Raw genomic sequence first — 23,274 nt, forward strand, 5'->3', positions numbered from 1 at the left:
ACGGGCAGCGCAGTCACCCGAATTTTCACATAAAAATAACAGTGGTTTCGTTTTTCTACTTAAGGTAACGGACTGCAAAAGCACTGACCGTATATTTTCCGATAAAAAAAAAAAAATAGCTCCGTCACCAGCATTTTACTGTAAAAATAACAGTGAATCCATTTTTCTATTTACAGTAAAGCACTGTGAAAACACCAACTGTGGATTTTACGTTTAGAAAAAAAACGGCAGGTCTCTGGCTGGGATTTTTCCGTAAAATAAACAGTGGCATCATTTTCCGATTTACAACAATTTAGTATAAAAATTGGAGTCATTTTTACGGTGCAATTCTGGCAACTAAGGCTCTAAGGGGCGGCATAGCTCGGTTGGTAGAGAGGCCGTGCCAGCAACTTGAGGGTTCCAGGTTCGATCCCCGCTTAAATGTAACTTGGATATAGGGTTTCACTATGTAAAGCGCTTTGAGTCACTAGAGAAAAGGGCTATATACAGTAAATAAAAAGCACTTCACTAAATTTTATGCTGTAAAATCTATAGATTTATTTTTTCAGTGTAAAAATATTACAATATCAAAGTGGCTCTCTGCGACACCCCTGATTTAAACAAACGGCTAATGTAACTCCCTCCAAACAGCACAGACACAATGGCTTTCTTGAACTGATTTATTTGAAGGCTTCCTTTCCCTTCAAATTCACCGTGAAAACTGAAATAAAATAAAGCACGTTACAAACGTAAAAATAACAACATGCACAGCATGTGGATCAAACATTTTACCGAAGTAAATACAAACAGAAATGACAAACAAATACCTTGTTGGCCTGCATGCTTGTTTTAGGAGGAAATTGTGATCTTCAGGCTCTTATAGCCCAAACGCTTAGAGTCCTTGTGACACTTTTTAGTCTTTGTGACAGTCAGTCTCTCTCTTTCTGCCTTCACATTGCATCGAAAATGTTTACTCATACTTACTTACATCAGACGACAGACCAAACGAGATACTTCAAAATAAAAGTTTGCCCACAAACTTAACAAAAAGGCATGAAATTACATTGTTAACCATAATAACTTAAATATAGCCTTCTAATGAACTTTTATGCATTTTGATTTGAATTCCCTTTTATGAACTTGACTTATTCTGTTTTTAGAGAAATAAAACAAATTATAATAATTATTAGTAGCAACAGTTACAGCTAATGTGTCATTGAGGTTTGTAGTTGTTTAAAATGTGTTCCTTTCATAACCAGTTGACACTGCGTTGATTAAAATGCTCCGTGTCTGTTGGCATTGTTCCCTGGGTGCCCTCATTAGTATTTACAGAGAACCCACCACCAGCAGACGCACCATTTGATGGAGGCCGTGAACATTTTTTTTATGGAAAACAGCTGTATTGAATCTGTTCCAGGCCTTTTTTCCACCTCATGAATGCAATTTCCCAGGCTGCACTGCTCCAGGCTCCTGGCACATCTCGGCGGGCGTGCGCTCTCTTTTTCTCGCTTTGTGTCTTTTTTTATTGCCTTCACACACCTTATTGCCATTCCCCAATTACCGACACGCATTTTGGCAACAAACGTACCATTAATTGAAACATTTAATTAGCATTAAAACCAGCAGTAATTAACAGCCTTTCTCCCCGTGCTCTCTGAGCCAGGCTCAAATTCTATTAGGCTGCCGCCTTGCATGGAATTTTTGTACAATCCACAGATGTGTGTGTGTGTGTGTGTGTGTGTGTGTATGTGTGGTGTGTGTGTATAGTGGAAAGTAAGGGCCCCCAGGTAAGGAGCCTCCGTGAGGAGTCAAGCACCAAGGCCAGGCCTGCTGGGTGCCCGGGGGAGAAGAAGAAGAAAGGCGTTTGAGGAAAGATGTGAAGACGAAGAAAGAGAGCGAGAGAGAGGGGGTCAAGATGGAAGGGAGCGCTTGAAAGAAGGAGAAATAAGGTGGGAGGCGAAGGATGGGCGGGAGGAGGAGAGAAAGAGTGACAGAGGGATTAGAGAGCAAATGCAAAAGAAGAGGTGGTGTGCGTCAGTGAAAGACACGCACAAACTTGGGGATGAACCAACATTTGTGTGTGTGTTTGCACAATGTTGACGTGTGTGTGTGTGTGTGTGTGTGTGTGTGTGTGTGTGTGTGTGTGTGTGTGTGTGTGTGTGTGTGTGTGTGTGTGTGTGTGTGTGTGTGTGTGTGTGTGTGTGTGTGTGTGTGTGTGTGTGTGTGTGTGTGTGTGTGTGTGTGTGTGTGTGTGTGTGAGGCCTACTTGGAGGCGAAGCAGGGGCCTGGATTAGCGGCGTTGGCCAGGGCTGGGGGGCAGGATTAGCAGGCTGAGCTGCTGTCTGATGCCGCTCTGCCACCACTAATGGCATTATTAATAGGCAGCTAAAAAATTCATTAAAAAATCCATTAAAAATAAATGTGTTTTACATAAGACTTTGCCCCAGGTAGAAGAAGGGAGGAGGCACGAGGGTGGGGAAAGAGGAAGGCAGACATGGAAGGAGGAGTAGTTGGCTTTGAGGTCAGCTGAATATCAGAGCCCATGCAATCATGGAGTAAACACACAAACACTTGCCTCGACAACATGGGGCTAAACCAACAAGACTACACCACACTGAGAAGTGTCTGCAAGTGCTTTGAACGCACATCACATCTTTTTTCTCACTAACGTATATCAATATGCAAATAGAAATAACATTTTATCATGCACTTATTTAAATGGCAGGGGTTTTTTTTTACGGCGCACTTGAAAGCACAATAATAATTCAACTGAGATGACAAAACGTACATGCTGAAAACAAGCAACAAGCATATGCAATATCAGTCCGCAGGGATCCCCTTAAATTATGCCTGGCCTCGCAGCTTTGTCCAAAGTCCACAACTTCCCCTCGACGGGGATGGGTAAACAATTCGGTACTCAAATTCCACCGGCAATACTGGGTATGGATTCACGTAAAATCAAACGCTGGCATATTTTGATACCTTTGTTGTACATGACGTCTCAAACATTTGGTGCGCAAACAAGCACTCAAGCGGCACTCAGAGGACAGTCCGACTGCCTCCAGGTATTGTTGTAGTTTTTGTGCAACTTCACAGTCGTATTTCTACCAAAAATGGCGGTCAAATTCTGACTTGTAAAATCTCTGGGGAGTTCATCAAAGCGCAAAACAATATTGATTTATAATATATATAGTATTACCGTATTTTTCGGACTGTAAGGCGGACTTAAAGGCCTACTGAAACCCACTACTACCGACCACGCAGTCTGATAGTTTATATATCAATGATGAAATCTTAACATTGCAACACATGCCAATACGGCCGGGTTAACTTATAAAGTGCAATTTTACATTTCCCGGGAAACTTCTGGCTGAAAACGTTTCGGTATGATGACATTTGCGCGTGACGTCAAGGGTTGAAGCGGAAGTATTGGGACACCATTTTATCCCAATACAAACAGCTCTGTTTTCATCGCAAAATTACACAGTATTCTGGACATCTGTGTTGGTGAATCTTTTGCAATTTGTTCAATTAACAATGGAGACTGCAAAGAAAAAAGCTGTAGGTGGGATCGGTGTATTAGTGGCTGGCTGCAGCAACACAACCAGGAGGACTTTGACTTGGATAGCAGACGCGCTATCCGACGCTACAACGCCCGCCGCCGCGCCGCTGTCCTCACCTTGACTTCCTCCGTCTCCGGGCCGCCGACCGCATTGATGATCGGGTGAAGTCCTTCGTCACGCCGTCAATCGCTGGAACGCAGGTGAGCACGGGTCGTGATGAGCAGATGAGGGCTGGCTGGCGTAGGTGGAGAGCTAATGTTTTTAGCATAGCTCTGTCGAGGTCCCGTAGCTAAGTTAGCTACAATGGCGTCGTTAGCAACAGCATTGCTAGGCTTCGCCAGGCTAGAAAGCATTAACCGTGTGGTTACAGGTCCAGGGTTTGGTAGTATTGTTGATCTTCTGTCTATCCTTCCAGTGAGGGGCTTATTTCTTTTGTTTATATCTGCAGTTAAGCCCGATGCTATCACGTTAGCTCCGTAGCTAAAGTGCTTCACCGATGTATTTTTGTGGAGATAAAAGTCACTATGAATGTCCATTTTGCGTTCTCGACTCATTTTCAAGAGGATATAGTATCCGAGGTGGTTTAAAATACAAATCCATGATCCACAATAGAAAAAGGAGAAAGTGTGGAATCCAATGATCTCTTGTACCTAAGTTACGGTCAGAGCGAAAAAAAGATATGTCCTGCACTGCACTCTAATCCTTCACTCTCACGTTCCTCATCCACGAATCTTTCATCCTCGCTCAAATTATTGGGGTAATCGTCACTTTCTCGGTCCGAATCGCTCTCGCTGCTGGTGTAAACAATGTGCAAATGTGAGGAGCCCTTCAACCTGTGACGTCACGCTACTTCCGGTACAGGCAAGGCTTTTTTATCAGCGACCAAAAGTTGTGAACTTTATCGTCGATGTTCTCTACTAAATCCTTTCAGCATATTTACTATTTGGAATTAGCCGTGAACATTTTTGGGATTTTTTTTTTATACACTGGTACATCCCGGAGGACTTTTTGGTCCTGGCGGCACTTAACTGCTATTAAATTATGTACAGTATGCCCAGAGAGTAAAATTATTCCAATTCCGGCACAAAGGCTACATGTGTGTTCAGTAGGCCTTTAAAATCCTTTCATTTTCTCAAAAATCGTCAGTGCGCCTTATAAACCGGTGCGCCTAATGTACGGAATAATTCTGGTTGTGCTTACCGACCTCAAAGCTATTTTATTTTGTACATGGTGTAATGGTAAGTGTGACCAGTCGATGGCAGTCCCACATAAGAGATACATGTAGACTGCAAGATGAGGCCAGTAAACAACACCACAACTTTAAATGTTCCATTGAGAATATAGAACATTACACACGGCGCTCAAAAATCTGTCAAAATGTTTTAGTACGACTTTGGTAAGCTATGAAGCCACGCCGCTTGATGGATTGTGGGAGCATTATGGATACCGTAGACAGACGAATTGTGCTTCGACATACGAGTATTAATATGGTGTGTGTATAAGGACCGCAAAATGGCACCCATTAGCAGACACGTTATCTGCCGTTTTGTCTTGCAATATTATGCAAAAACAAATTTTCTTACCTTCTGGTGCCTGCTGATCTGTATTGGGGATCTGTACAAAGTCCTGAAAATTTGCGCGCGTCCGCCATTGTAGTCCGTGGCAACACCATAGTCGATAAGCTTCTTCTTTTTCTCTATCTTCTTGTTATGGGACATTCATCCTCTGCTGTTGCCATTTCTAATATTAAGTATAGCGTAAAGTTCTAACTTATATCTGTCAGTAAACTCACTATGAAAGCGCAAAAAACTACCGTTGTACTGGGTTTACATTATTCACCATCCGACCAGAACTCTCTAATACAGTGGTTCTTAACCCCACCAGTTTCATATGCGCATTCACCGAACCCTTCTTTAGTGAAAAATGTAATGTTTTTTTTTTTCAAATTCAAGACAAAGTTATATGTTTTTGGTAACACTTTAGTATGGGGGAACATATTCTAAGTAACAAAGACATAATTTAGAGTTTTTTGGACACTAGGGGAACATATTCTAAGTAACAAAGACTTCATTCAGAGTTATTTGGTTAGGGTTAGGGTTAGAGGGTTAGGGCCAGGGTTAGAGGGCTAGGGTTAGAATAAGGCCATGCCGTTTAAAGCATTAATAAGTACTTAATAATGACTAGTTAAGAGCCGATATGTTACTAATTTGCATGTTAATAAACAACTAATTAATGTTGAATATGTTCCCCATACTAAAGTGTTACCATGTTTTATTACTGGTGCACAAAATGAACCGTGCATGAACATCACCTTGTTCAAAGAACAAAACCAACACAGTGCATAAACTCACAACAAATTACACACCTGCAAATCAGTATGACTTCTGCTGTTGCCGTATCTGTAATACGCCCGATAGGGAGAAGTTTTTATTTACACGATGAGTCGGGTGTTTCTTGACCTCCGCCGAACCCGAGCCCGACTCACCGAACCCCTAGGGTTCGATCGAACGCAGGTTAAGAACCACTGCTCTAATAACTAAAGTTCCATGGAACTTTAGTTATTAGAGAGTCTTGGTCGGACGGTTTTTCACGGGACACATTTCCGGTGTTATTGTACTAGTGAGCCACGGATGAGGAGATGCTGCTTCGTTGTTGATTGAAGTAGAGTCTGAATGTCATTAAAACAGTTGGCTCCATCTTTCGACACTTCAACTCCTGCCCTTGCAAGCTACACCGCTACAACAAAGATGACGGAGAAAAGACGCTGCCGAAGGTGAGCCACGTAAATAAGACCGCCCACAAAACGGCGCATCCTGAAGCGACGGTCAGAAAGCAACTTGAAGATCATCTATGCAACATTTTGACCAAAGAACCACCCTTAAATGTTATGTAGACTACAAGGAAGTGTTTTACATGTTTAAAAAAAATCATAATGTGACCCCATTAATGCACCTTATAATCTGGTGCGCCTTTTGTATGAAAATAGACCTGAATATGGTAAATGGTAAATGGGTTATACTTGTATAGCGCTTTTCTACCTTCAAGGTACTCAAAGCGCTTTGACACTATTTCCACATTCACCCATTCACACACACATTCACACACTAATGGCGGGAGCTGCCATGCAAGGCCCTAACCACGACCCATCAGGAGCAAGGGTGAAGTGTCTTGCTAAAGGACACAACGGACGTGACGAGGTTGGTAGAAGGTGGGGATTGAACCAGGAACCCTCAGGTTGCTGGCACGGCCACTCTCCCAACCGTACCACGCCGTCCCCCCGAATAGACCCGCTTGTCGGTAGTGCGCCTTATAATCCGTTGCGCCCTATGGTCCGAAAAATACGGTACGTTGTTTTTTTTAATGTAATTGTTCAGAGACCGTCCACTTTAGATACAATACTGATATTGAAGCCCTGAAAATTGGCCGATACCGAGATTGATCGATACGATTATCAGCATGAATCATACATACTTTTATTTGTACTAGGGATTTTTTTTTTTAAAGATAAAGTGAAATTAGTCCAATAGAGATCAAAGGTAGGTATGAAAAACACTAACCTATTAATTATTATTAATATTATAACCATCTGGAATGGACTTAAAGCCCAATCATACAGGAAGGGAAGTCTCACAAAACACTGCTCAGTGTGTATTTTTCACATGCCGTCTTAAAAGTTGGAGTGGGGTGGTAATTGTTTTTGGCGACATCTAGTGGCTGCAATAATCACTTAAAGGGGTTGTCCCATTGCGGTTGTGAGTTTTTTCTTGCCCTCATGTGGGCTCTGTACCGCGGATGTCGTTGTGGCTTGTGCAGCCCTTTGAGACACTTGTGATTTAGGGCTATATAAATAAACATTGATTGATTGATTGATTGATTGATTGATTGATTGATTGATTGATTGATTGATTGCAATGTTTACATGGATGTCCAGAGGGCGCCAACTTTGCAATGTATTTTTCACAGTATATCCCGCCATCTCACGGCTTCTCACGTAATGACGTACTTACCTAACACATGCGCACACATTCGCTTTTAGGTATTGTTAGCTAATAACAGCAATTTGGATAGCTAGCGCTAGCTGCCATTGAATGTATATTCTATCATAACAACAACATGACTGCAAATTGTTGGTTGCTTCTCTTCGACTGCTTTTGTATGTGTGCACGCGCTCTCTGCGCGTACGTGTTGACAAAACCGGGTCAGAGACACCAATCATTTTATGCGGGCCGGTAAAAAACTCGTTTCATAAATTGTGTAATTGTGAAAAATATAGATGATGGTCAAACAAATGTGTGCTATTATACCACTAATGTAACATAAGCTGGTGTTCTTGATATATTTTTTGCTTTGAAAAATGTAACTGTGAGGAAGTTGTAAACAGCCCCTTAAATCTTATGACACTGAGTTGAATGATACGGACACATTGGTTATTGGTTATTAATGATGCACTTCTGCCTTGAGACTTGTACGTGTAAATACTATGCAACTATAATTATTTGATACTTGTTTATATTGACAAATGCTGTGGTTAATATTGTTCAATTAAGGCAGGTCTTCTCAAATAGTGGGGCTTGCCTGACTAGAATATGACGAAGTGTATGTAGCGCTTAGCTTCACTCCGACTATGGTGCGAGACGAGGAAAGACCGTTGTGTTTTCATTAAAGTAAATAAGGATGCAATGTTATGCAGAGGTGTACTTAAAACAGTTTTATAGACAAACTATACTATTTATGGTCGTAATGGAGAGTGTGGAGGGCGTAAAATATTTTCTTCTACCTCAGGGAGCGTGACAGAAAATACCGTATTTTTCGGACTGTACTTTTCATAGTTTGGCCGGGGGTGCGACTTATACTCAGGTGCGACTTATGTGTGAAATTATTAACACATTACCGTAAAATATCAAATAATATTATTTAGCTCATTCAAGTAAGAGACTAGACGTATAAGATTTCATCGGATTTAGCGATTAGGAGTGACAGATTGTTTGGTAAACGTATAGCATGTTCTATACGTTATAGTTATTTGAATGACTCTTACCATAATATGTTACGTTAACATACCAGGCACGTTCTCAGTTGGTTATTTATGCGTCATATAACATACACTTATTCAGCCTGTTGTTCACTATTCTTTATTTATTTTAAATTGCCTTTCAAATGTCTATTTTTGGTGTTGGGTTTTATCAAATAAATTTCCCCAAAAATGCGACTTATACTCCAGTGCGACTTATATATGTTTTTTTCCTTCTTTATTGTGCATTTTCGGCCGGTGCGACTTATACTCCGGAGCGATTTATACTCCGAAAAATACGGTAATTGAGAACCACATAATTTAGAACACTTATTACGCATGTCTTAGCTTGTGTGCTATTGTGTGCTTAGCTAATGTGTATCTGCTAGCTCCTCGTAGACTATAGCCTACCATTGTAAATGACTAATACAAGAAATTACCAACTCTATGAGCTTACTGGACATTTTTTAAATACAGTGGAACCTGTTTATGTCGACACCCCTCGCACTGGCAGATTTAAGTTGATATAAGCGGTTGTCCACACAATCGGAGAATGAGTAATAATGAAGGACTTTTGAACCAACAGCAATTTGTTGAGTTTTCTGTCATGTGTATTCATATGATATTGCACACTAATTTTCTTGCACATCTTTCTTCAAATGATCTAAAATAATTGTTGTTGCTATAGTTGCATCCAGGTTCATATTGTAATGTTTTTATTTTAAAGCTTATTTTGCACTGAACGGTATTAACCCAGTTAGTGAAGATGGGTATTAACAGCACAAAAAAGAAACTGTTTAAGTAGTACATAATTACATAACATAAATACAATAGAAAAATATTATTTCTACATAAAATAAATAACATAGCTGTGCAAATAATACAACATGTATCAAACTCCGATAAAAAATACATTTTTAATTCCCAGTCGATGATGTAATAGACTGTCACACATGTACGGTTCTCTGGTCCTACTAGAAGTGGTCTGCGCAAAGTAAGTGACTTTACTTAATTGTGCGGAAATTATCTTCCTCACTTCAGCGTACATTTCAATTGAATATCCTCTTTTCTCCGACTCTCTTGTCGTCATCTGTGATGTGCGCGTCTGTTCTGATTTCCCTTCCTGGTTTGCTGACCCGCCCTATCTTGCCTCTGATTGGCCTGTCCGTAATGTTTTGCCCTAATCTTAACCAATCGTGACTCATCATAGTAAACAACCAACCAATAATGGATTGTCTTATACGTAAACCAACCAATCATTGAGCTTTCCCGTATATTTTGTATTCTGCCCGTGGAGTTGCACTTGTCCAGTTCTCTTTCTTTTCTCCCTCTCTCTTCTTTTGTAGCATGTAGCTTAGCTAACCGCTACATGGGTCTAAAAATAGCTAAACTACAGAAGGTACTGCCAAGCTACTAGGAAATGTAGTTAAGCTACGTAGCTTTGATTTTTAAGTTGATTATTTTTAATTTGAAAACCATATTTTCTACCACTGCAGTTGTAAACCAGAATGGATGATCAAAAACCGTACTCATTACAGGAAAACCGTAGTTGTTGGCAGGTATGCAGAAGTTTACGTTTTACTAACTAGTTGGTCACTGGCACACTGCTGGTGGCATATTTACTTGTGTGTTGTTGTTGTTGTTGTTGTTGTTTTGGGTCAGTGCAGTGGGGGCGAGACGACATGCTTGTCCGCTTGGAAGGAGGAAGGGAAGGGGTTTAATAGCTCATGGAGTGTTGCGGCTGAGAACAAGGAACACAACAAATAAGCGCCGTTTGGTAATTTTAACGTGAAAAAAATTATATCGATATTACGACATTTTCTTAATTCATATCTTGTGTAAAAATATATCGATACATCTTACAAACTCGATATATCGCCCAGCCCTACTATTTAGTAATGAGAAGAATAGGGTATACCTGGACTTGATAGTTTTACGGGTTTGTTAAGAGCTGGACTGATTTACAATAAGTGTTGTAAATAAAAGAAATGATTGACCGGCAGACAGGGTAAGTAAAAGGAAATGGAGGGAAGGATGGAAGATGCTTAATGCAGGAATGTCATATCGCATGAAAAAAAACATTTTATCCTTTTTGATGGCAACTTCAGCATTGCAGGAAAATAAAGTTTGGACATCGCAAGCAGAGGCATCAGCAGCATCACCATGTAAAATCACAAGCCAAACATTGGATTTTCATGACAGCACACAAATAGTTTCTGACTTGGAGCATGTATTTGAACTTCTGTATCATTCATCATCCGCCATGGAGCGCTTGTTAGGTAGGTGGGGAGGATTAAAAATATGTCGGCAAAGGGAATCTAAATCCAAGTTATTTGTCGGATTTGGGGTGTTGGAGGGGAGGGGGGGGGGGAGGCAGAATGTGAAAGGCGGGAAAAAGCAGCAGCGCCCGCTGAGCAGCGAGACAGAAGCACAAGTCAGCAACATTCACACTCAAACGCAAACATCAAACATCACCCAACACGCCCAATGAGACACTTTGATCTCGCCGGCTCCGCAGGAAGCTAGCATCTTTAGAAAATCCTCCGAATGTAAATTAATTTACGCGGGAAAGAAGCTCCCGAGGCGCTGGTGTGCATCCCAACAGTACGTCGGAGACGCTTGAACCCAAACTCCGCAGCTTAGCCCACGGAGACACTTCAACCCCGGTGAGTCGATCTAAATTTAGAGCGCCATCCGTGTAGTTTCACTTTACTCCTTACTGAGTGATGAGCAAACACTTCAACCTTTCAGCAGTTTTGCACTTTGTGAGCTCACAGGCCATTTGTAACATGACACCATATATATATACACTGTAGTCAGCATATAAATGTGTTTGTTTAAAAAAATCGAGTAATCTGATAAAAAACCTTTTATAGCCTCAATGCGTATTTTAGGCAAAATAGATTTTTCTGCTTTTCATAATATTCATTCTTTTTTTCTAACAAATGCACATCATCAACATTGAAACTGCACTTAAAGGCCTACTGAAATGATTTTTTTTTATTTAAACGGGGATAGCAGATCCATTCTATGTGTCATACTTGATCATTTCGCGATATTGCCATATTCTTGCTGAAAGGATTTAGTAGAGAACATCGACGATAAACATTGGAGCTAACGTGATAGCATCGTGCTTAACTGCATATAGAAACAAAAGAAATAAACCCCTGACTGGAAGGATAGACAGAAAATCAACAATACTATTAAACCATGGACCTGTAAATACACGGTTAATGCTTTCCAGCCTGGCGAAGGTTAACAATGCTGTTGCTAACGACGCCATTGAAGCTAACTTAGCAACCGGACCTCGACAGAGCTATGCTAAAAACATTAGCTCTCCACCTACGCCAGCCAGCCCTCATCTGCTCATCACCACCCGTGCTCACCTGCGTTCCAGCGATCGACGGAAGGACGAAGGACTTCACCCGATCATCCGTGCGGTCGGCGGCTAGCGGCGGCTAGCGGCGACTAGCGCGTCTGCTATCCAAGTCAAAGTCCTCCTGGTTGTGTTGCTACAGCCAGCGGCTAATACACCGATCCCATCTACAACTTTGTTCTTTGCAGTCTTCATTGTTCATTAAACAAATTGCAATAGATTCCCCAACACAGATGTCCAGAATACCGTGGAATTTTGAGATGAAAACAGAGTTTTTTGTATTGGATTCAATGGGTTCCGAATACTTCCGTTTAACTATTGACGTCACGTGCATACGTCATCATACATAGACGTTTTCAACCGGAAGTTTAGCGGAATATTTAAAATTGCACTTTATAAGTTAACCCGGCCGTATTGGCATGTGTTGCAATGTTAAGATTTCATCATTGATATATAAACTATCAGTAGTGGGTTTCAGTAGGCCTTTAACATGGGTGCATTCATAGAAATTGAAAAATAAAACACCCTCTATGCTAGGGATGTCAAACTTGGTTTCATTAAGGGCCACATAAGGCTGCCCTCAGAGGGCCGCTTGTAACATTGAGTAATATATTTGAAATATAAATTGCCTCATTATATAATTACACAATTATTTATTAATGATATATACATTAATCTGCACTGTAAAAAAAAAAAAAAAGTACATTTTACCTGTGCTCTATACTGTGGGGAAATTACGTCTGCATATATGAAATTGTGGGCATTTCACAGTCCAGATTTGATCATTTTTATTCGTTAGTAGGCCTGGATGATAAATCGATTTTATTCGTTAATGGCTTTTTTTTGCAGACTATTTTAAAAATTAAAAAAAATAAAATGTTTTCCTTCTTTTGCGCCACCAAATTTTTTGCCCACAGGAGCTTCTGTAGCTTCTGCTCTCCCCCCTTATTTCATTCACATGTCCAGCAAAACATGGCAAGATGTCAGTTACAAAGAAATAAAAAGTGTCGTCTGTGGTTTGGTTTTGCGGCATCACGTGCAAAACAAATGACTACACGCTGCAAAGTTTGTTTTAAAAAAAAGCAGCAGCACGACAAACTTATTCCAGCATCTGAACCCCGAAGCATCCAGCCGAGTGGGGGAAATGCAATCTTTTACGAGGCAAACAAGAACATAACAACAAACAAACTCCCGCTAAAAAGCAGCTTGTGCTGTGGTGGAGTCCTTTACACAAGGTACCATGTATGATGAGAAAAGAAGCGCAGTGGAAAACGATCACGAAAGCGATCGCTCTGTACGTCCCTAAAGATGTGGTGCTCAAACAGTGGAAAAGCCTGCGTTTATGCACTTACTAAATGCTACATTTTTATTTACGGAAGCAATTTATTCAATGCAGAAGCTTTGCCTCCCATAGGAAGCTCTATATTAAAAACCTATTTGATTAGAGTAATGCATATTTATCAACATATAAGCAAAAGCGTCACAGTAGATATGCCAGAATTAGCTACAATAGCTACATTTCATTTGTTTAAATGTTTGATAATTATTTTCTACAAAGTCCAATTTATATCTGTTCTAAAAATAACCAACTTAATACTTTTTTTATTTTGCTAAGAGTAATTGCAGTGCCATTTCAAAGTTTGTGATCAAATAAAAGCAAAAGTTGTTTTGAATTCTCTGTCATTTGTTTCTTGTTTGTTTCTTTAAAGAGTAGGGGGGAAAAAAATCATAAAAAATCAGGAATAATTTTTTTTGGGGGGTGGAAAAAATGTGAGATTTTATTTTAAGGCCATATCGCCCAGGCCTATTAGTTACACTTAAATGATTAATTGAAGCAACACAATATAAATCGAAACTTTTTTCAAATCAATATAATCATTTGTTACAGCCCTAACTATTGACCAATATAAACTGAATACAGTGGATTACCAGGTATAAGTAAGTGGGCCTGGATGGATGGATTTTTGGGGACAAAAATTACATAAAACGCTTAAAACTAGAAATTTAAACATTAAAAATGAGGTACATGTGCAAAGCTCTAGTACGCCGGAAAAGCCTTATCCCTGCAGCTAGAGCCGCCCTAAACAGCAGGCCCCGCCGACCTGTCTGACAAGCCTGTAAATGTGTTGGTCATGTATGATGTCTTTTTGTTATTTTTGTTTGTGATGTGTAATGTCTATTGTTCAAATGTACGGCAGTGAAAATGAATTTCCCCAACGGGGACCAATAAATCTAAATCAATCAATCAGTATAATACCAATGAGTAGTGTTTCATTTCCCTTTATATATAGGTAGGTGGATAAATACATATAGTGATAGACTGGTTTTATTTAAAAATACAGTAAAGTTAAGATATTAAACACAAATAAAAAAAAAGTAGAAAACATCTATGTTAGAAGTGTTGAAACTTTATTGGGTTGGATGAATGACGGACAAATTATTAATTTTTTCTTCTCATTTAAATCAATTCATAATTTTTAGATTCAACGTATTTTTATTTTTTTTTTAAGAATCAGTTTTAAAAAAAGATGCTTTTAAGGCAATCTCTGCAATTACTCACTGTGTGTAAAAGTCATATGTCAGCAGCCAAGAGGAGATTGTGTAACCTCTTACCTGTTTTGACAAGGTTTTCATATCATTTCTATACCAAATAATATATTGTAAAAATGGGTTTAATCAAATCATCAGACATAGAAAGGAATCCTGAGTCACTGTAAGATTGAAATCCCTAATTAAATGATAATGTTGTATCTTATTACAAAACAAAAATGGTACAAATATTGTCATAGGATGAACCGACATCCATAAAGACCTGTTATTGATTCCAACTACAGTATGGGTGTAGTAATTGCAGCACTTGCAACACGACCTGCAGGCTCACATTTTGTTTCCACGCTCTGAAAGACGACTAATAAACTAAGTTGTTTAGTTTATCTCTAACTTGCTAACTACTGTGCCCACAGCATGGCTATAGCAGACAGGAGCCGCTTTGGCTTTGTCACTTCATTTTTTTCCCATTTAATGATGACTAACATTCATATTCAATAAACTATACATATAAATGGTGTTCCGAATAATGGCGTTATATGATACCTGCATTACCAACGCTGTTACTTTTACTCGCAACAAGTCATCTAATTAATTATTTCTATGTACGTAAAACGCATTCCCAAAACATTTGATGTAACATGGCCCTTTACTATAAATGTGGTTTTATGTCAACAAGACAGCTTCAGAGACACAGCAAGTTCAATACAGTAAATATATGTTTACTAATAAAAACAAAAATCAGCACCACATTAAAATGAACTTGAAGGAGGCAACATCACACAGCAAACAACACACAACATGTAAGTACACGCACACATACACACACTACTACTTCGAGGGAATAATGAAGAACAAATCAATGATTGCAATCCTATACCCCGTTTGTGGACAAGGAGGATACAGCCATCGAAGCACATTTTATCTCGTGACAAACTAGCAAAAACCCATTACAGTGAAAAGATTCAACAGAGCTGCCGTAACTACCCGCAAACTGACAAACACAGCTGAGGCAACGCAGCGCTTTCTGGGCGCTGACGTCACAAGGCAACAGGCACATACACACACAATGGTCTTACTTCCCCTACTAATTAATTACATTTATTAAAGAGTAAATCTGTTAGTAATTCAATTACTTTTTTGGCAAATTTTTGAGGCCAAATTTTTAAAGTAATTTTTAAAATACTGCATATAAAACATGATTTTTTGTTTTTATACATGACTCTGTCTTGATGTTGGCTTCCAACAAGCAACCATGCTATGCTAACTTATGCTAACACACTTGTAGCGACCTGGAATTGTCCTACCTTAAAAGTTGTCTACTCCTGTCGGCGTCCACGTTGTTTTGATACGGTCATAGTTCACCAAAATGCTCATCCGTCCATCCATCCATTTTCTACCGCTTGTCCCTTTCGGGGTCGCCGGAGCCTATTTCAGCTGCATTCGAGCGGAACAGGGTACATCCTAGACAAGTCGCCACCTCATCGCAGGGCCAACACATCTTTGAAAATAAAGTATCATTCAGTGAATGCAGTTTCTGACCTATGAGGTCAAATGTAAACTAAGATTAAGGAACCGTACAACTCTTGTTGATAATAAGGTCTCCAAGGAGGTCACGCTAAATGTCAACTTACCTTTTAAGCTTTCACACATTAATCAAATAAAACACTCCATTCACATCGGGGTCATTTAAACTTAAGAAACAATACAGAATTAGAACTTTCTGTTCAATTTAAAAACTAATTTCCCACCAAACATTGACTTCCCACAAGACTTGGGACTCAATTTTGCCAAAAGCGTCTACAGGTGTGTGTCTTGCTTCTATACTTCCTGGTTCAACCATGTTTAGGAAAACCAAGGGGAGTACTAAATGTATTCTTTTTTTGGTTTGTTTTATAAATAATATTAGCTAAAATATGAGGAAATGCCATTGACTATTTATTCAAAAAATCTGACTTGTATGTTATCCCCCCACTAAAGGTTTAGTCTGTTTAAAGCATGTAGAACTCCCCTTACTCAACACCAGGGGTCCCCAAACTTTTTGACTCGGGGGTTGCATTGGGTTAAAACAATTTGGCCAGGGGCCGGGCTTTATATATATATATATATATATATATATATATATATATATATATATATATATATACACTACCGTTCAAAAGTTTGGGGTCACCCAAACAATTTTGTGGAATAGCCTTCATTTCTAAGAACAAGAATAGACTGTCGAGTTTCAGATGAAAGTTCTCTTTTTCTGGCCATTTTGAGCGTTTAATTGACCCCACAAATGTGATGCTCCAGAAACTCAATCTGCTCAAAGGAAGGTCAGTTTTGTAGCTTCTGTAATGAGCTAAACTGTTGTCAGATGTGTGAACATGATTGCACAAGGGTTTTCTAATCAACAATTAGCCTTCTGAGCCAATGAGCAAACACATTGTACCATTAGAACACTGGAGTGATAGTTGCTGGAAATGGGCCTCTATACACCTATGTATGCTATGGAGACACCGTGAGTAGCAAGCGGTACAAAGTGGATAAGAAAAGACAGAAAAAAATTATATATATATATATATATATATATATATATATATATATATATATATATATATATATATATATATATATATATATATATATATATATATATATATATATATATATATTTTTTTTTTTTTTTTATACTTGGGACTTCCCGAGGCTTATGTGCGGTTGACAAAAACAATTACAGTCGTCCCTCGCCACATCGCTTTTCGAAGCTTGCATCTTCACTCTTTCGTAGATTTAAAAAGAACGCGTACTGTACATACAAAAATAATAATTAAAGCATTTAAATAGCTAAATGAACTACAAATATCAATACTGTAGTAGTATTGGCCACTAGATGAGACCAAACCAATCAGATCGCACGGTGCAATATCGGGGCCACTGATTGGCATATTTAAAATATTTCTAAATATTTTTAATGCCCTTGCTATGAAAATATTTGATTTATAATTAATTATTCCTGCTTTGCAGAAATTCATTAATCACAGTCAGGCCCGTAACCAGTTAAGGGTTTACTGCACTAATCCAATATATTGCAAAAAAGGGAGTCATACGAAACTAAAGAAAAATACATTTATATACTATTATGCTGTGCTAAAATAAATACATTCTACCTAAATTAATAATATATAATAATATTACATAATGCATCACTCAGTCAACTGATTGAGGCATTACTGCAACTAGTGGTTAAAAAGTGTATAACAACAAAGTACCTTTGCGAACTATACATTTTTGGCAGTCCATTAGGGCAGCTGTGACAGACTCATTTTCATCATTGGTAGCCTTCATGAAGTTTCTTCAGCGCAATAATTATGACTAATGGGGTGAAGTGCTATTTAATTTTAGTGACAGTTTAGTTAAGAAACAAATTCATTATTTTATCACAACATAATTCCATTTTTAGAGTTTTGAGTCCCTTCTTATGCAGTATATTTGGTTAGTACTTATTTTTAGTACTTATAAAGGGTTATGTGTTAAATAAATCATAATCTTTGTGATTAACATATGATTTAATATCATTTGACAAGGTTGTAAACTGAAAGTAGGTTAGGTATAATTACTGAATATGATTAAAATCATGAGTAAGATTAATAATTCAGTGAAATATTTGAGGGGGCCCCTCTGTATTGGAAAAGTTGGGCCCCGAGGTCAAAAAGGTTAAGAACTCCTGTTCTAGGGGGTGATGGACCGTGGCCCTATGGTTAAGAAACACTGCTCTATATGAGTGATTACTAGGGCTGTGAATCTTTGGGTGTCCCACGATTCGATTCAATATCGATTCTTGGGGTCACGATTCGATTCAAAATCAATTATTTTTTCAATTCAACACGATTCTCGATTCAAAAACGATTTTTTTTCCCGATTCAAAAGGATTCTCTATTCATTCAATACATAGGATTTCAGCAGGATCTACCCCAGTCTGCTGACATGCAAGCAGAGTAGTAGATTTTTGTAAAAAGCTTTTATAATTGTAAAAGACAATGTTTTATCAACTGATTGCAATAATGTAAATTTGTTTTAACTATCAAATGAACCAAAAATATGACTTATTTTATCTTTGTGAAAATATTGGACACAGTGTGTTGTCAAGCTTATGAGATGCGATGCAAGTGTAAGCCACTGTGACACTATTGTTCTTTTTTTTTTTTTTATAAATGTCTAATGATAATGTCAATGAGGGATTTTTAATCACTGCTATGTTGAAATTGTAACTAATATTGATACTGTTGTTGATAATATTCATTTTTTTACTTTTGGTTTGTTCTGTGTCGTGTTTGTGTCTCCTCTCATTTGCTCTGTTTATTGCAGTTCTGAGTGTTGCTGGGCCGGGTTTGGTTTTGGAATTGGATTGCATTGTTATGGTATTGCTGTGTATTGTTTTGTTGGATGGATTAATAAAAATTAAAAAAATTAAAAATAAAAATGTAAAAAAAATTTTTTAAAAACTATTTTTTAAAAATGAGAATCGATTCTGAATCGCACAACGTGAGAATCGCGATTCGAATTTTCGAATCGATTTTTTCCCACACCCCTACTGTGAACCCACACCAAACAAGAATGACAAACACATTTCGGGAGAACATCCGCACCGTAACACAACATAAACACAACAGAACAAATACCCAGAACCCCTTGCAGCACTAACTCTTTCGAGACGCTACAATACACACCCCCGCTAACCCCTAACCCCTCACCTCAACCCCGCGCCCCCCCAACCCCGCCCACCTCAACATCTTCATGCTCTCTCAGGGACAGCATGTCCCAAATTCCAAGCTGCTGTTTTGAGGCATGTTAAAAAAAAAAAATGCACTTTGTGACTTCAATAATAAATATGGCAGTGCCATGTTGATATTTTTTTCCATAACTTGAGTTGATTTATTTTGGAAAACCTTGTTACATTGTTTAATGCATCCAGCGGGGCATCACAACAAAATTAGGCATAATAATGTGTTAATTCCACGACTGTATATATCAGTATCGGTTGATATCGGAATCGGTAATTAAGAGTTGGACAATATCGGAATATCGGATATCGGCAAAAAAGCCATTATCGGACATCTCTACTCCTAATACGTTTTTCCTATTGTTCTTCTTTTCTTTATTATCAATCAGAACTGTCACCATGACGTCCCCCGGCCGTAACACCCCATGAAAGACATTTACGGGCATGGACTTTCATCTTATATGGACATTCACATGGACATTGTTGACATCCATATTATCAACCCTTCTGTTTGGTCCTTGTGTGCCAGCTGTTTAATGGCAAATGTTTTTGAAGAAACTGCAAATTTTCTGTTTTGCACATTTTACATTGATCAGGATTTATTTTATTTAAGTATGACGTTTCGAGCAAGCGCTCTTTTTCACAGTGCTGTGGCGGCGTGTGCGGACCTTTTTTGATCCAGCACCCATCTCAATTGGTTTTTTTTTATTTTGAAAAAATAAATGTATGGTTGAAGAATACAATTTTCTTGTCATTATGGTATGAGTCGGACTTACAGTAAGTGCAACAGTGGTCTAGTGGAGGTGTAAAGTTCATTTTTCTAAGCATTTTGGCATTTTTTAAGCATTTTGTAAGCATTTTTTCAGGCCCGGACTGAAATAGGGGACATCCACATTTTATAAGGGACACCAAACATTTTCTGACCGCCCGCGAGATGTCCCTTATTTCAAAGTCTGGGTGTTGGCAACCCTATACGAACATAACCATTATTTCGGTTTATATACAGTACAGGCCAAAAGTTTGGACACACCTTCTCCTCATTCAATGCGTTTTCTTTATTTTCATGACTATTTACATTGTAGATTGTCACTGAAGGCATCAAAACTATGAATGAACACATGTGGAGTTATGTACTTAACAAAAAAAGGTGAAATAACTGAAAATATGTTTTATTTTCTAGTTTCTTCAAAATAGCCACCCTTTGCTCTGATTACTGCTTTGCACACTCTTGGCATTCTCTCGATGAGCTTCAAGAGGTAGTCACCTGGAATGGCTTTCACTTCACAGGTGTCATTGTTTTTGTCACACCGCAGTGAGGGATGTCTTGTCTTGGTTTTTTCTGTCTTGTGATTTGCATGTTTTAGTTTGAAAAGTAACTTTCCTCTCGTTTCAGGTCACTTGCCCTTCCTTTTGTGTCATCAGTCTGACGTCATCCCTGTTCCCTGATTGTTTCCACCTGTTCCCTATTACCCTCATGTGTCTTATAAGCCCACTCCTCCCTTTGTTCTGTGCCAGATTGTCTCGTTTATTCGTACTATCTAGCATCCATGTCCATGTCCATGTCCATGTCCATGTCCATGTCCATGTCCATGTCCATGTCCATGTCCATGTCCATGCCCATGCCCATGCCTTGCCTCCTGCTTATGTCCCTTGATCTTGAATCCCTTCGTGGCTATTTTGAGTTTTCCTTTCTTCCTCCTCAGCAGAGTGATTTTTGTTATTGAGTTTATTCAGCCGAAGTGGTAAAAGTTATCAGTTATTTTTCATTCTTTCCTCAAATTTTTGAGTGACTATTTTTGTTCAACTTTATTAGTGTAGAATTTTTCATAGCTGTTGTTTCTTCCTCCTGTTGGAGCGTTTTTTGTTAATACATTTTATAGCATATACTGCGCCAATTATAGTTCGTCTTTGCTTTTGTGTTTACCTCCGTTCGGAGTGATTTTCAGTTGTTCCTATTTTTTGGAACCTTTTTCGCCGATTAGTTTTTTGGTTAAATATAGATTTTGTATTCCTTGACTTTGGAGGTGAAAGGAAGCTGCCAAAATAAAAGCCTGTAAAAGTTCCCTACTCTGCATCTGAGTCCAATCCTTTTTACCAAGCCTGACAGTTTTGATGCCTTCAGAGACAATCTACAATGTAAATAGTAGTGATGGGTCCGGCAACACAGATGCATCGGCGCATGCGTCGAGCTCATAGAGCGATACCCTGTGTCGGTGCGCGTACCGCTTTTAGAAAGTCACGTGACCGATCATGAGCTGCTTTGGTCACGTGATCGATACGCGAACTGTATCGCACTGACGCCTCCTCTGTGCCCTGTGAGCAACGTTCCCTCTAAGGTGCGCGCCTGCGCAATTGTGTACTGCTCAAGCGTCCTCTGCGCACACTGTGCGCCGCACAGCAAATATATGCCGCGCACCAAATCAAACCCATCTGAATTCTAAACAAAATAAACACAATTATTCTGTGTAATTTTGAAATGCAACTTTGAGTGACAGTGACAACAAGCGGCCCTAACGGTGTTCGTCAACAACACGCATACCACTAAGCCACTTGTGCGTTTATGGCCACACAAAAAGTCGGACAACTCAAACACCACACAAAGTTACACTATGACTCCTCAGTCATACGTGTGCTTATTTTTCTGTCATTTATTATTAATGTTCATTTATTGGTATTAATCATGGAATGCCGTTACTAGAGATAGCTACAGGAATGACGGTGTGGCGAAGTTGGTAGAGTGGCCCTGCCAGTATTCGGAGGGTTGCTGGTTACTGGGGTTCAATCCCCACCTTCTACCATCCTAGTCACGATACATGTTCACATTATTTATTGACTGTATCTAAAAAAGATAAAAAATATATTTTTATTTAAATTAAGATATGAAATAATCCTAAATGAAATACAATGACTTGGTTTATATTATTGTATATACTAGGTCATAAAATCAGTGTCAGTTGAGTCGGTCCATAGGTTGCCTGTAGGGATTTTTAATGTCCAGCAGATGTCAGTATTTAGTGACACAGTATCACTACAGTTTTGCAATGTGTCGAAACGCTTCATGACGCCTCATCAACCCATCACTAGTAAATAGTCATGAAAATAAACAAAACGCATTGAAATGAGAAGGTGTGTCCAAACTTTTGGCCTGTACTGTATTTGTTGTGACATTTTGGCTTATTAAAGGTTGCGAAACACTATTCTGTGTTAGAATAGCGCCGGTCAAAGATCTTCTATATGACAGGAATGCTGTTTTATGTGCAAAGCATGCTGAGGGTAGCTAAGGTAGAAGGAGGAGAGGTGAAGAACAAGAGGCAGCAGATCAGCACCGCAGGTCACATCACTTGTGTCAGGGACACTTGGCGAGCTGTCTAAACATCCTCCAGGTTACGTGTGCGTTCACGGCCGAGTGACATGCTTGCCTTTCCCCCCCACCCCATCTGGAATATACGAGAGAACTCTTTTCCCACTGCACCTCTCCTTCACACCAAGGGCCCCGCTGCGTCCCTCCAACCTGCCTCGAGGTCCTATAATCTTTTTACAATGTGTTGAAACACCGCAATAAATCTGTTAGCTTACAATCTAATTTCCCTGGCCTTTTCCAGGAATCCTCATAAACTTTTGGCGCCCCCATTAACAGCCCTATTGAATCAGAGCGCTTAATCCGCTTCCAGGTGAGGGGTCAGAAAATGAATGCTTTGATGTCCATCAGACTGATGGGAGCAGAGAAAACTAGGTGAGGGAGAGCGCTGCGGAAAAGGGCAGCGTCTCTTCCTCATAGGTCAATGGCAGCCGAGAGACTCACTCATTCACTTTTTCCCTCAGCGCAGCTCTCATTTTCCATTTAATATGGACATCCAATTAATGTGAGCATGTCTGGGGCAGCCCGGATCCCCGTGAATTATGGCCCATCATCCGCTCGGTTATGGCCTGACGAGAGGAAGGAAGATGGAAGGGGAGAAGGAGTCGGGAGGATGGAAGGAACAAAGTGAAACAAAATGACAGGGGTTTTAGGAATGGGACATTCGTAGCT

The 23,274-nt window shown here is 39.3% G+C and overlaps 1 long non-coding RNA gene across 2 annotated transcripts in view; it reads right to left on the reverse strand.

Annotated features, from left to right (window-relative positions):
• LOC133640392 (uncharacterized) overlaps window positions 1–16,261 on the reverse strand; it is a 404,767-nt gene extending 388,506 nt beyond the window's left edge. Inside the window, exons 1-3 of one of the 2 annotated variants that reach the window (XR_009824129.1) lie at window positions 16,111–16,261; window positions 15,784–15,977; window positions 10,191–10,294 (exon numbers count right to left, since the gene is read on the reverse strand). This is a non-coding gene — a long non-coding RNA (uncharacterized LOC133640392). Of the gene's footprint in view, window positions 1–10,190; window positions 10,295–15,783; window positions 15,978–16,110 lie in introns of those variants that run through there. The other variant, XR_009824128.1, reaches the window with a different exon arrangement.
• Window positions 16,262–23,274: the final 7,013 nt, after the last annotated feature.

This window comes from Entelurus aequoreus, linkage group LG23 (genome assembly GCF_033978785.1).
Source record: "Entelurus aequoreus isolate RoL-2023_Sb linkage group LG23, RoL_Eaeq_v1.1, whole genome shotgun sequence".
NCBI classification, from domain to species: domain Eukaryota; kingdom Metazoa; phylum Chordata; class Actinopteri; order Syngnathiformes; family Syngnathidae; genus Entelurus; species Entelurus aequoreus.